Source organism: Schistocerca gregaria, unplaced genomic scaffold (genome assembly GCF_023897955.1).
Source record: "Schistocerca gregaria isolate iqSchGreg1 unplaced genomic scaffold, iqSchGreg1.2 ptg000333l, whole genome shotgun sequence".
Classification (NCBI taxonomy): domain Eukaryota; kingdom Metazoa; phylum Arthropoda; class Insecta; order Orthoptera; family Acrididae; genus Schistocerca; species Schistocerca gregaria.
In genome coordinates this window covers 8,605,639-8,619,022 of record NW_026061799.1, presented here as the reverse complement: position 1 = coordinate 8,619,022, position 13,384 = coordinate 8,605,639, and the positions used below count along the sequence as shown (strand labels likewise).

The following is a 13,384-nucleotide window of genomic DNA, read 5'->3' as shown; positions in this document are numbered from 1 at the left end:
AAAAGCAAAATTATAAATACATAAAATATAAAATAATAAGAACCAAAATCAACCAATAAAGGAAAATATAAAGTATTAGAAAAATCATAAACCTTAAATAAAACTAATAATAAAGTTAATCTAGCAACCAAAGTATAAAAAATTAAATAAACACCAGCCTGCAAACGCTCAGGTTGATAACCCCAACCCAAAATTAAAAGTAAAGTAGGAACTAATCTAGCCTCAAAAAAAATATAAAAAGAAAGAAGATTTAATCTAGCAAATGAACAATAAAGCATAATTATTAAAATCAAAACCATAAAAACAAAAAAATTAGAATGATATGAACTTAAATAAACTGAACCTCTAGCAGTGATTATTAAAGGACAAATCCAAAAACTAAGTAAAATTAAACTAAAAGAAAAATAATCAATACCAAAATAATATCTAATTATATTCAAATCAGCAATAACTAACATAAATAAAGAAAGAACAATATATTCTAATCTCAAATGAACCATTAATAAATGTTTACGTTTAGAAGAAAAAACATAAACACCAGCAAAATAAATCAATAAAGAAGTAAAAATAGAGAATATAAACATTAGTTTTAATAGTTTAAAAAAAACGCCGGTCTTGTAAACCGGAAATAAGTCCAGCCCCCACTTTTAAAACTTCAGAGGTGGAAAAGCTTCCATCATCGGTCCCCAAAACCGGTATTTTAAATAAACTAACCCCTGAAATGATCAAAATAATATTTATATCATTATCAAATGTAATAAATATTAATTTTATTAAATTAAGACACCCAATATCAATAATGCTTTTTATTATCCTTCAAACCTTCCTAGTTGGATTAATAACAGGAACAATAATAGAAAGATATTGATTATCATATATTTTATTTTTAACATTTCTTGGTGGTATACTAGTATTATTTATTTACATTACAAGAATTGCATCAAACGAAATATTTCAGCCTAAATCAATCACTATAATTATTACATTAATAATGTGAGTATTTATCATATTAATATTAATTATTCTAGATATATCTATATTTATAGACTTTTTCAAAAACACCGAAACTATAAATATTGATAATTCAATCAATTATCAAGAAATAACAATATCTTTAGAAAAATTATATAATAGACCAACATTCATTATTACAATAATAATAATAATTTATTTATTTTTAGCACTACTAGCAGTTGTTAAAATCACCAATATTAATCAGGGACCTATTCGTAAAATAAGATAATTACTAATGAATAAACCCTTACGATTAAGACATCCTTTAATTAAAATTATTAATAACTCTTTAATTGACTTACCTGCCCCAACAAATATTTCATTTTGATGAAATTTTGGATCCCTATTAGGGTTATGTTTGGTAATTCAAATCGTAACTGGACTATTTTTAGCTATACATTATACATCAAATATTGAAATAGCATTCAGTAGTGTAGTACACATCTGCCGAGACGTAAATAATGGTTGAATTATCCGAACCTTACACGCAAATGGAGCATCTATATTTTTTATTTGTATTTACTTACATGTAGGACGGGGAATTTACTATGGATCTTATATATATATACATACCTGAATAATTGGTACAGTGATTTTATTTTTAGTTATAGCAACTGCATTTATAGGATATGTCTTACCCTGAGGCCAAATATCTTTTTGAGGTGCAACAGTAATTACTAATTTATTATCAGCAATCCCATACTTAGGAACAGATTTAGTCCAATGAGTATGAGGAGGATTCGCTGTTGATAATGCAACATTAAATCGATTCTTCACATTCCATTTTGTATTACCATTTATTATTGCTGCTATAGCAGCAATTCATTTATTTTTTCTTCACCAAACAGGATCTAATAATCCTCTTGGACTAAATGGAGATATTGAAAAAATTCCATTCCATCCATACTTTACCTTTAAGGATTCTATTACATTTGTAATAATAACATCATTATTAATTATACTATGTTTAATTAATCCTTACCTATTAGGAGATCCAGATAACTTTGTACCTGCCAACCCATTAGTAACACCAGTTCACATTCAACCAGAATGATATTTCCTATTTGCATATGCAATTCTACGATCTATCCCTAATAAGTTAGGAGGTGTTATTGCATTATTTTTATCAATTAGAATCTTAATAATTTTACCATTTTATAATAAAACACCATTCCGAGGCATTCAATTTTACCCTATTAATCAAATTTTATTCTGAATTATAGTAGTTGTTGTATGCTTACTAACATGAATTGGTAAACGACCTGTTGAAGAACCTTATATTATAACAGGTCAAATCTTAACAATTATTTACTTCACATATTTCTTAATTAATGTCCTAGTCGCAAACGCATGAGATATATTAAGGAATAAAGTTAATTAACTTAGGAAAAGCATATGTTTTGAAAACATAAAATTTGAAGTTTAACTCTTCTATTAACTTTTCTCAAAAAATTTCACTAAACAAATGAGATAAATAAAATCTTTAAACCAACAAAGAAAATAAAAAATTCAAAGATAAAGGTAAAAAACTTTTTCAAGCTAAGTACATTAATTTATCATAACGGAACCGTGGTAATGTTCCACGAACCCAAATAAAACCAAAAGATATAATAGCAAGCTTAATAAAAAATATAAAAGAATAAAAATCACCGCCCAAAAAAATTAAAGCCAATAACATTCTTATGAAGACAATTCTAGTATATTCAGCTAAAAAAATTAAAGTAAAACCACCCGCACCATACTCAATATTAAATCCTGAAACTAAATCAGATTCCCCTTCAGCAAAATCAAAAGGAGTACGATTAGTTTCAGCTAAGCAAGAAGCAAAACAAGCTAAAGCTAAAGGAAAAGAAATAATAATAAATCAACAATAAAGCTGATAGTTTATAAAATCAAACATATTAAAACTACCAATTAAAATAATTAAAGACAATAAAATTAAAGCTAAACTAACTTCATAAGAAATTGTTTGAGCAACAGAACGAAGAGAACCTAATAATGAATAATTTGAATTAGAAGATCAACCAGCAATTATAACAGTATAAACACCTAATCTAGTACAACATAAAAAAAATAAAAATCCATAAGAAAAAGAACACATATAAGTTAAATAAGGAAAAATTACTCAAACGGCTAAAGAAATCATTAAATTAAAAGCAGGGGAAAATAATAAAGTAGGTAATTAGATATAATAGGAATTGGCTGCTCCTTACAAATTAACTTAATAGCATCTCTAAATGGCTGAGGAATTCCAACGAAACCTACCTTATTTGGACCCTTTCGAATCTGAATATAACCTAAAACCTTACGCTCTAATAAAGTTAAAAAGGCAACACTAATTAAAACACAAATAACCAATAAAAGAAAATTCAAAATAAATATAAATAAATCATAAAGTATCAATACTATTTGTAGAAAAAATCTACATAAATGAATTCTAAATTCAACACATTAATCTGTCAAAATAGTAAATAAATTAATATTAATCAATATAACAAAAAATATTTTAACCATATGGTCCTTTCGTACTAATATGGATTAACAATCTTAGGATAGAAACCGACCTGGCTCACGCCGGTCTGAACTCAGATCATGTAAGAATTTAAAGGTCGAACAGACCTAATCATTGGGCTCCTGCACCCAAAATTTTTCTTAATCCAACATCGAGGTCGCAATCTGCTTTGTCGATATGAGCTCTCAAAAACAATTACGCTGTTATCCCTAAGGTAACTTAATCTGATGATCATAAATTATGGATCAAAATAACAAACATAAATAAATGATATAATAATGAAGAGTTTATCTATTCTTCATGTCACCCCAACAAAACATCATCATTAAATATAGAAAGACAAACAAAAAACTATATAAAAGTAAAATGTCAAGCTCTATAGGGTCTTCTCGTCCTAAAGAAGAATTTAAGCCTTTTGACTCAAAAGTTAAATTCAAAAATTTATTAAGAGACAGTTGATTTCTCGTCAAGCCATTCATTCCAGCCACTAATTAAGAGACTAATGATTATGCTACCTTTGCACGGTCAAAATACCGCGGCTCTTTAAAAATACGCTCAGTGAGCAGGCCAGACCTCAAAATATAAACAAGAGGACATGTTTTTGATAAACAGGCGGAAATCAATTTTGCCTAGTTCCTTATAATAAGTTCACAAGGTAAAAATTTCATACAAATAAATATACTAATTTTATCATTATTACTAAAATTTTAAAATTAAATTAATAATCTTAATAAAAAACCTAAAATATTTATAAAATCAAAATAAAAAATAATGAACTAAAACGTAATCTTAAAGATAGCTGGTTTAAAGCTTACTATTATATTTCTATAAAATAAATTATAGGTTATTAACTTCAAAGCTTATCCCTTAAAGAATAAATAAGTTAATATTTTTACTTAAAAAATTAAATAAAAACAAATAACTTTAAAAAATTAAATTTTTTCTTAAGAAACTAGATATCTTGGGAAACGATTAACATCTCATTTCTATAAATAATTTAATAATAATTATGATACATTAACTATAAATTATTTATAAATCAACCCAAATCGAGACAAGTAAAATAAATACTAAAATTTTGATAAACCCTGATACAAAAGGTACAATAAATAAAATCTACTTAAAAAAATTTAAAATAATATTTCATAAAACACTTACATTACCAATAAACTATAATTTAAAAAATCAATTCTATAAAATATACTAAGACAAAAATACAATAAAATTATTTATATTAAATAATTAAATAAACAAAAAATAAATATAATAAAATAAATAATCAAGATATCCTGATTTGCACAGAAAAATTTTCAGTGTAAATGAAACACTTTACTAATAAGTTATATCTTGAAACTCTTCCTAGATACACTTTCCAGTACATCTACTATGTTACGACTTATCTCATCTAAATTGAAGCTACTTTAAAATAAAATAGAATAATCAATAATGAGAGCGACGGGCGATGTGTACACATCTCAGAGCCAATATCAGTTAAATTAAATAAATTAAATTACTATCAAATCCACCTTCATTAACAGTATTTCACTATCAAATCCGTTATAAACAAAAATCTATTGTAACCCACCTCCTCTTAACTATAAGCTGCACCTTGACCTGAAATATTTTATAATTATAAATCTTGAGAATTATAACTCTAAAAAGATTCTCTGATAACGGAGATATACAAACAAATAAATTAAGTAGAGTAAATCGTGTATTATCAATCATGGGGTAGGTTCCTCTGAATGGAATAAGATACCGCCAAATTCTTTGGGTTTAAAGACCTTAACTAATAGTACCCTGGTAAATATAATTAACATTTAAAATAATAGGGTATCTAATCCTAGTTTATTATTTAAATTTCACAGATTCATAAAAAGGGCCACAATAAATTTTAACATTTCACCTTACAAATTTATATTTCAACCCTAATAATATAAACAACTGTTTTAACCAATAATATTCACTTGTATCAATCGTATAACCGCGGCTGCTGGCACGAATTATGCCGATACTAAATCAATTGCTAAATCCAAAATCACTTGATAATTAAATCAAATTACCGCAAAAAGAACATTTAGTCTAACAAAACTTACATATAATACAAAGAAAAAGTGAATAAACAAGCAAGAATAAAACTTTAAAAAAAAAAATAAGAAAATTTTAAATCTATTAATTCAGGAAAAAAAAAAAGATTCAAATATTTAAAGAAAAAAAAAGAAAAAAACCTCAAACATTAACAAAAAAAAAGAAACGCCCCTACCACAACAACTTCTCTATTATATATAATTAAAGATTAATATGGAACATGTATAGCAATAAATGTATTATATTCTTTCTTATTTAATCTTTCTTTTCACTAATAAATAAAGAAAGATTAAATAATATAATAAATATATGATTAGTATGGTTAATTCATCCAAATAATATAAATCTTAGCCATATAGGTAGGGCAATTGCAAATGTTAATGCTAAATGTCTTGTTCTAGTAAAAATATAAGGGAATAATCCTATGAAATTGTTAAATAATATTATAATAAGAAATTGAGATGAAAATGAATGTTGTTCCATTAAATGATTTTGGTCCAAGAAGTGTTTTAAATTCATTATGTAAGGTTAAATTTAGTTTATTTCAGATAATGTTAATTCGTGATGGTGTAAGTCAAAATAGTGATGGGATTAATAATAGTCCTAGAAATGTTCTAGTTCAATTTAATGATAAATTAAAGATGTTAGTTGATGGGTCAAATGTTGAGAATAGATTTGTTATCATTTTCAATTTAAGTTTTTTATTTCAATTGTTCCTTTTTCTGCTCTTTTAATAAGGTTAGGTTTAAATGAGAAGAAGTTTATTTGATTAAACAAGATTAATGTAGCTGAAAATATAATGAATAGTGAGAATCATATAAGAGGGGATATTTGAGGGATTTGGATATAATTTCCCCATCAGAAGTAGTCGTTAATTTACTATTATTTGGTTTAAGAGACCATTACTTACTTTCAGTCATCTGATGAATTTCAAGGTGTACTAATTTTTTTTAGTTACTTTAGATTGACACTCTAATGTTATTTATTTTAACTAACTCCTTAAATTATCTTAGATAATCACTTAATAAATAAATTTACTGAAGTTCTTTCAATTACAATTGGTATAAATCTGTGGTTTGCTCCACAGATTTCTGAGCATTGTCCAAAGAATAATCCAGGTCGAATTATTGTGAATGTTCCTTGATTTAACCGACCTGGCGTTGCATCAATTTTAACCCCTAATGCAGGAACTGCTCATGAGTGTAGAACATCTGATGCTCTTGTTAATACTCGTACTTCTGTATTTATTGGTAGGATTGTTCGGTTATCTACATCTAGTAGTCGGAATCCATCATTTTCTAGGTCTTGTTCTGGTGTTATATAAGTGTCAAATTCTACGTCTATGAAGTCTGAATATTCATATCTTCAATATCATTGTCGTCCAATGGTTTTAATTGTAATTATTGCATCTACTGAATCATCAAGTAAATATAATAGTCGTAATGATGGAAGGGCAATAAAAATTAATGTAATTGCTGGTAAAGCTGTTCAGATTGTTTCAATTAAATGTCCATGAAGTATATTACGGTTAGTATAGGCAATAAATAATATATAACTTAGGGCATAACCTACAATTACTGTAATTAATAATAATACGACCATAGTATGATCATGAAAGAATGATAATTTCTCCATTAATGGTGAAGCTCCATCTTGAAGAGATAAATTTGATCATGTTGCCATTAATAAATATTTTCTAATAAAAGGTCAAACCTTTATTTGTAGAGCTTAAATCTACTGCACTAATCTGCCATATTAGAATCTAGAGATTAATGGTAATTCTGAGTAACTATGTTCTGCAGGAGGGTTATTTTGTAGTCATTCTGTTGATCTTCTTATGTTAGCTCTAAATATAATTGCTCGGTTTGTAATCATTCTTTCTCATATAATTACAATGAATATAATGATTCCTACAATAGAAATTGTAGACCCAATTCTTGATACTACGTTTCATGATGTATATGCGTCTGGGTAGTCAGAGTATCGTCGAGGTATTCCTGCTAATCCTAGGAAGTGTTGAGGAAAGAATGTTAAATTTACTCCAATGAATATAATTGTAAATTGGATTTTTAATCATGTATTATTTATAGTTAATCCTGCAAATAGTGGATATCATTGAATTACACCTCCTATAATTGCAAATACTGCTCCTATAGATAATACATAATGAAAGTGGGCTACTACATAATATGTATCATGTAATACAATATCAAGTGATGAATTTGCTAATACTAATCCTGTTAATCCACCAATTGTAAATAGGAAAATAAATCCTAGAGCTCATAATAATGGTGGATTGAACTTGAATTTAGTTCCATATAATGTAGCTAATCATCTAAATACCTTAATTCCTGTAGGTACAGCAATAATTATTGTTGCTGATGTAAAATATGCTCGTGTGTCAACATCCATTCCTACTGTAAATATATGATGTGCTCATACAATAAATCCTATTAGTCCAATTGATAGTATAGCATAAATTATACCTAATGTTCCAAATGATTCAATTTTTCCTCTTTCTTGACATACAATATGTGAAATAATTCCGAACCCCGGTAGAATTAAAATATAAACTTCTGGGTGTCCAAAGAATCAAAATAGATGTTGATATAGAATTGGGTCACCCCCTCCTGCAGGGTCAAAGAATGATGTATTTAAATTTCGATCTGTTAATAATATAGTAATAGCTCCTGCTAAAACTGGAAGTGAAAGAAGGAGAAGTAATGCTGTAATAGCTACAGATCATACAAATAAAGGTGTTTGATCTAAAGTTATACTTTCTGATCGTATATTAATTGCTGTTGTAATGAAATTCACTGCACCAAGAATAGATGATACACCTGCTAAGTGCAGTGAAAAAATAGCTAGATCTACAGATGCACCCCCGTGTGCAATAGCTCCTGCTAGAGGAGGGTAAACTGTTCATCCTGTACCAGCACCATTATCTACTATAGAAGATGTAAGAAGAAGGGTTAGTGAAGGTGGTAGTAATCAAAAACTTATATTATTTATTCGTGGAAATGCTATATCTGGTGCACCAATTATTAGTGGAACAAGTCAATTACCAAATCCACCAATTATAATAGGTATTACTATAAAGAAAATTATTACGAATGCGTGAGCTGTAATAATAACATTATAAATCTGGTCATCCCCAATTAGAGATCCGGGTTGGCCAAGTTCAGCACGAATAAGTATTCTTATTGATGTTCCTACTATTCCTGCTCATGCTCCAAATATGAAGTATAAAGTACCAATGTCCTTATGGTTTGTTGAGAATAATCATTTTTGCGGTAAGATGGCTGAATTTTAGGTGGTAGACTGTAAATCTACTTATGAGATGTTTTCTCTCTTATCATATTTAGGTCTTATATTCAATTATGATTCTAGACTGCAATTCTAGAGGTGTAAAATTTTACTAAGGCCTAAAAGATTATTCTTTTAATTATAACTTTGAAGGTTATTAGTTTGATTAACTTAAGTCCTTAGTATAATGAAATTAAGGTTGATGTTGAAATCAATCCTATTGTTGAAATTATTACTGTTATAGGAAGAATGATTCTTGATTTTTGGGACTTTATCTTTATAGATCACGAATTTTCTGTGTATGATATAATTTAGCTGAGAATCTAATATGTATATAGTAGTAGAGTGTAATTGTAGTTAATACAACTATAATAGTTATAATAGTTGTTATATTGTTTTCTATTAATGATTGTATTACAATTCATTTTGGTAAGAATCCAAGGAATGGTGGTAGTGCACCTAAAGATAATAAAGATAAGAATATTATGAATTTAATTTCGGTTTTTATATTTCTGGCTGAATAAATTTGATTTATGAAAAATAAATTTATTTGCTTAAATAATAAAACTATAATTAATCTTAATAGTGAGTAAATAATGAAGTATAGTTCTCAGATGTTTTCTCTGACTGTTAATGATCTAATTATTCAACCTAGTTGTCTGATTGATGAATATGCTAAAAGTTGTCGTAAGGATGTTTGATTTAAACCTCCTATTGCCCCAATAATAATTCTTAAGATAATAATTGTTCAAATAAAAGTTCTTAATTGAATACAATAAGATAAGACCATTATTGGGGCGATTTTTTGTCATGTTATTAATGTTAAACAATTATTTCATCTTGATGCTCCTATAACTTCTGGAAATCAGAAATGGAAAGGTGCAGCTCCAATCTTTAATAATAGTCTAGATCTAATTATTATTGATGGGATAAATTCTGTTTCCCATCCCATGGGATATTTTATTTGAATCAGCAAAATTGAAAATAATAATATTGTCGATGCTATTGCTTGGACAATAAAATATTTAATTGATGATTCATTTATTATTATATTTTTATTTCTTGTTAGGAGCGGAATAAATGAAAGTAAGTTGATCTCAAGTCCTATTCAAACCCCAAATCAGGAATTTGATGAAATGGACAGGATCGTTCCTATCATTAATGTTGATAGGAAGAGAAGTTTTGTAGAGTTGTTGGTCATTAAAAAGGAGAGGATTGATACCTCTATAAATGGGGTATGAACCCATTAGCTTGTTTAGCTTACCTTTTTACATTAAGGTGTATGATGCACGTTAGTTTTTGATACTAAAGGAGGTAGTTTAATTCTATCTTATGTAATTTTAATGAAGGTAATTTTATTTACTTTATTTACCCTATCAAGGTAACCCTTTAATCAGGCACTTCATTTATTTAATATATAAATCGAAAGTTTTTTTTGAAATTCTTTTATGTATTATTTTGTTTAATTAGGATTAATTTATCCTGCTCATTTTATTTTTTTTATATATATATATATATATAATAAATAATTTATATTAATATATTACATTTAATTGAAATTAAAGTATTATAAGTTCATCTTACCATTATCAATTGATTATTTTAATGCAATTATTTACCTAGGATTATAGCTACTTATGTTTTTAGCTTAAAATACGTTATTATAATATAATATATATAATAATATGTAATTTAATATTTAATATTATTATAATTGGATATAATAAATAAAATTATTAATTTAAATATAAAATATTATAATTAATATAAATAATTATATTAATTATAATAATATAATTATGTAAATTATCTATAATTAGATTATTTAACTAATATATATGAAAGTTAACTTAATATAAAAAAAAGAATTCATATTAATAACATATTATATTAAATTACATAATTGTATAAAATATATTTAGTATATTATTTAATCTTTCTTTATTTATTAGTGAAAAGAAAGATTAAATAAGAAAGAATATAATACATTTATTGCTATACATGTTCCATATTAATCTTTAATTATATATAATAGAGAAGTTGTTGTGGTCATACATAGGGGCGTTTCTTTTTTTTTTGTTAATGTTTGTGGTTTTTTTCTTTTTTTTTCTTTAAATATTTGAATCTTTTATTTTTTCCTGAATTAATAGATTTAAAATTTTCTTATTTTTTATTTTTAAAAGTTTTATTCTTGCTTGTTTATTCACTTTTTCTTTGTATTATATGTAAGTTTTGTTAGACTAAATGTTCTTTTTGCAGTAATTTGATTTAATTATCAAGTGATTTTGGATTTAGCAATTGATTTAGTATCGGCATAATTCGTGCCAGCAGCCGCGGTTATACGATTGATACAAGTGAATATTATTGGTTAAAACAGTTGTTTATATTATTAGGGTTGAAATATAAATTTGTAAGGTGAAATGTTAAAATTTATTTGTGGCCCTTTTTATGAATCTGTGAAATTTAAATAATAAACTAGGATTAGATACCCTATTATTTTAAATGTTAATTATATTTACCAGGGTACTATTAGTTAAGGTCTTTAAACCCAAAGAATTTGGCGGTATCTCATTCCATTCAGAGGAACCTACCCCATGATTGATAATACACGATTTACTCTACTTAATTTATTTGTTTGTATATCTCCGTTATCAGAGAATCTTTTTATTGTTATAATTCTCAAGATTTATAATTATAAAATATTTCAGGTCAAGGTGCAGCTTATAGTTAAGAGGAGGTGGGTTACAATAGATTTTTGTTTATAACGGATTTGATAGTGAAATACTGTTAATGAAGGTGGATTTGATAGTAATTTAATTTATTTAATTTAACTGATATTGGCTCTGAGATGTGTACACATCGCCCGTCGCTCTCATTATTGATTATTCTATTTTATTTTAAAGTAGCTTCAATTTAGATGAGATAAGTCGTAACATAGTAGATGTACTGGAAAGTGTATCTAGGAAGAGTTTCAAGATATAACTTATTAGTAAAGTGTTTCATTTACACTGAAAATTTTTCTGTGCAAATCAGGATATCTTGATTATTTATTTTATTATATTTATTTTTTGTTTATTTAATTATTTAATATAAATAATTTTATTGTATTTTTGTCTTAGTATATTTTATAGAATTGATTTTTTAAATTATAGTTTATTGGTAATGTAAGTGTTTTATGAAATATTATTTTAAATTTTTTTAAGTAGATTTTATTTATTGTACCTTTTGTATCAGGGTTTATCAAAATTTTAGTATTTATTTTACTTGTCTCGATTTGGGTTGATTTATAAATAATTTATAGTTAATGTATCATAATTATTATTAAATTATTTATAGAAATGAGATGTTAATCGTTTCCCAAGATATCTAGTTTCTTAAGAAAAAATTTTATTTTTTAAAGTTATTTGTTTTTATTTAATTTTTTAAGTAAAAATATTAACTTATTTATTCTTTAAGGGATAAGCTTTGAAGTTAATAACCTATAATTTATTTTATAGAAATATAATAGTAAGCTTTAAACCAGCTATCTTTAAGATTACGTTTTAGTTCATTATTTTTTATTTTGATTTTATAAATATTTTAGGTTTTTTATTAAGATTATTAATTTAATTTTAAAATTTTTGTAATAATGATAGAATTAGTATATTTATTTGTATGAAATTTTTACCTTGTGAACTTATTATAAGGAACTAGGCAAAATTGATTTCCGCCTGTTTATCAAAAACATGTCCTCTTGTTTATATTTTGAGGTCTGGCCTGCTCACTGAGCGTATTTTTGAAGAGCCGCGGTATTTTGACCGTGCAAAGGTAGCATAATCATTAGTCTCTTAATTAGTGGCTGGAATGAATGGCTTGACGAGAAATCAACTGTCTCTTAACAAATTTTTGAATTTAACTTTTGAGTCAAAAGGCTTAAATTCTTCTTTAGGACGAGAAGACCCTATAGAGCTTGACATTTTACTTTTATATAGTTTTTTGTTTGTCTTTCTATATTTAATGATGATGTTTTGTTGGGGTGACATGAAGAATAGATAAACTCTTCATTATTATATCATTTATTTATGTTTGTTATTTTGATCCATAATTTATGATCATCAGATTAAGTTACCTTAGGGATAACAGCGTAATTTTTTTTGAGAGCTCATATCGACAAAGCAGATTGCGACCTCGATGTTGGATTAAGAAAAATTTTGGGTGCAGGAGCCCAATGATTAGGTCTGTTCGACCTTTAAATTCTTACATGATCTGAGTTCAGACCGGCGTGAGCCAGGTCGGTTTCTATCCTAAGATTGTTAATCCATATTAGTACGAAAGGACCATATGGTTAAAATATTTTTTGTTATATTGATTAATATTAATTTATTTACTATTTTGACAGATTAATGTGTTGAATTTAGAATTCATTTATGTAGATTTTGCTACAAATAGTATTGATACTTTATGATTTATTTATATTTATTTTGA

The 13,384-nt window shown here is 26.2% G+C and overlaps 1 long non-coding RNA gene across 1 annotated transcript in view; it reads left to right on the top strand.

Annotated features, from left to right (window-relative positions):
• Positions 1 to 13,055, top strand: part of LOC126306435 (uncharacterized) — a 212,163-nt gene extending 199,108 nt beyond the window's left edge. Inside the window, exon 2 of the long non-coding RNA XR_007553536.1 lies at positions 12,728 to 13,055. This is a non-coding gene — a long non-coding RNA (uncharacterized LOC126306435). The remainder of the gene's footprint in view (positions 1 to 12,727) is intronic.
• The last annotated feature ends 329 nt before the right edge of the window (positions 13,056 to 13,384 follow it).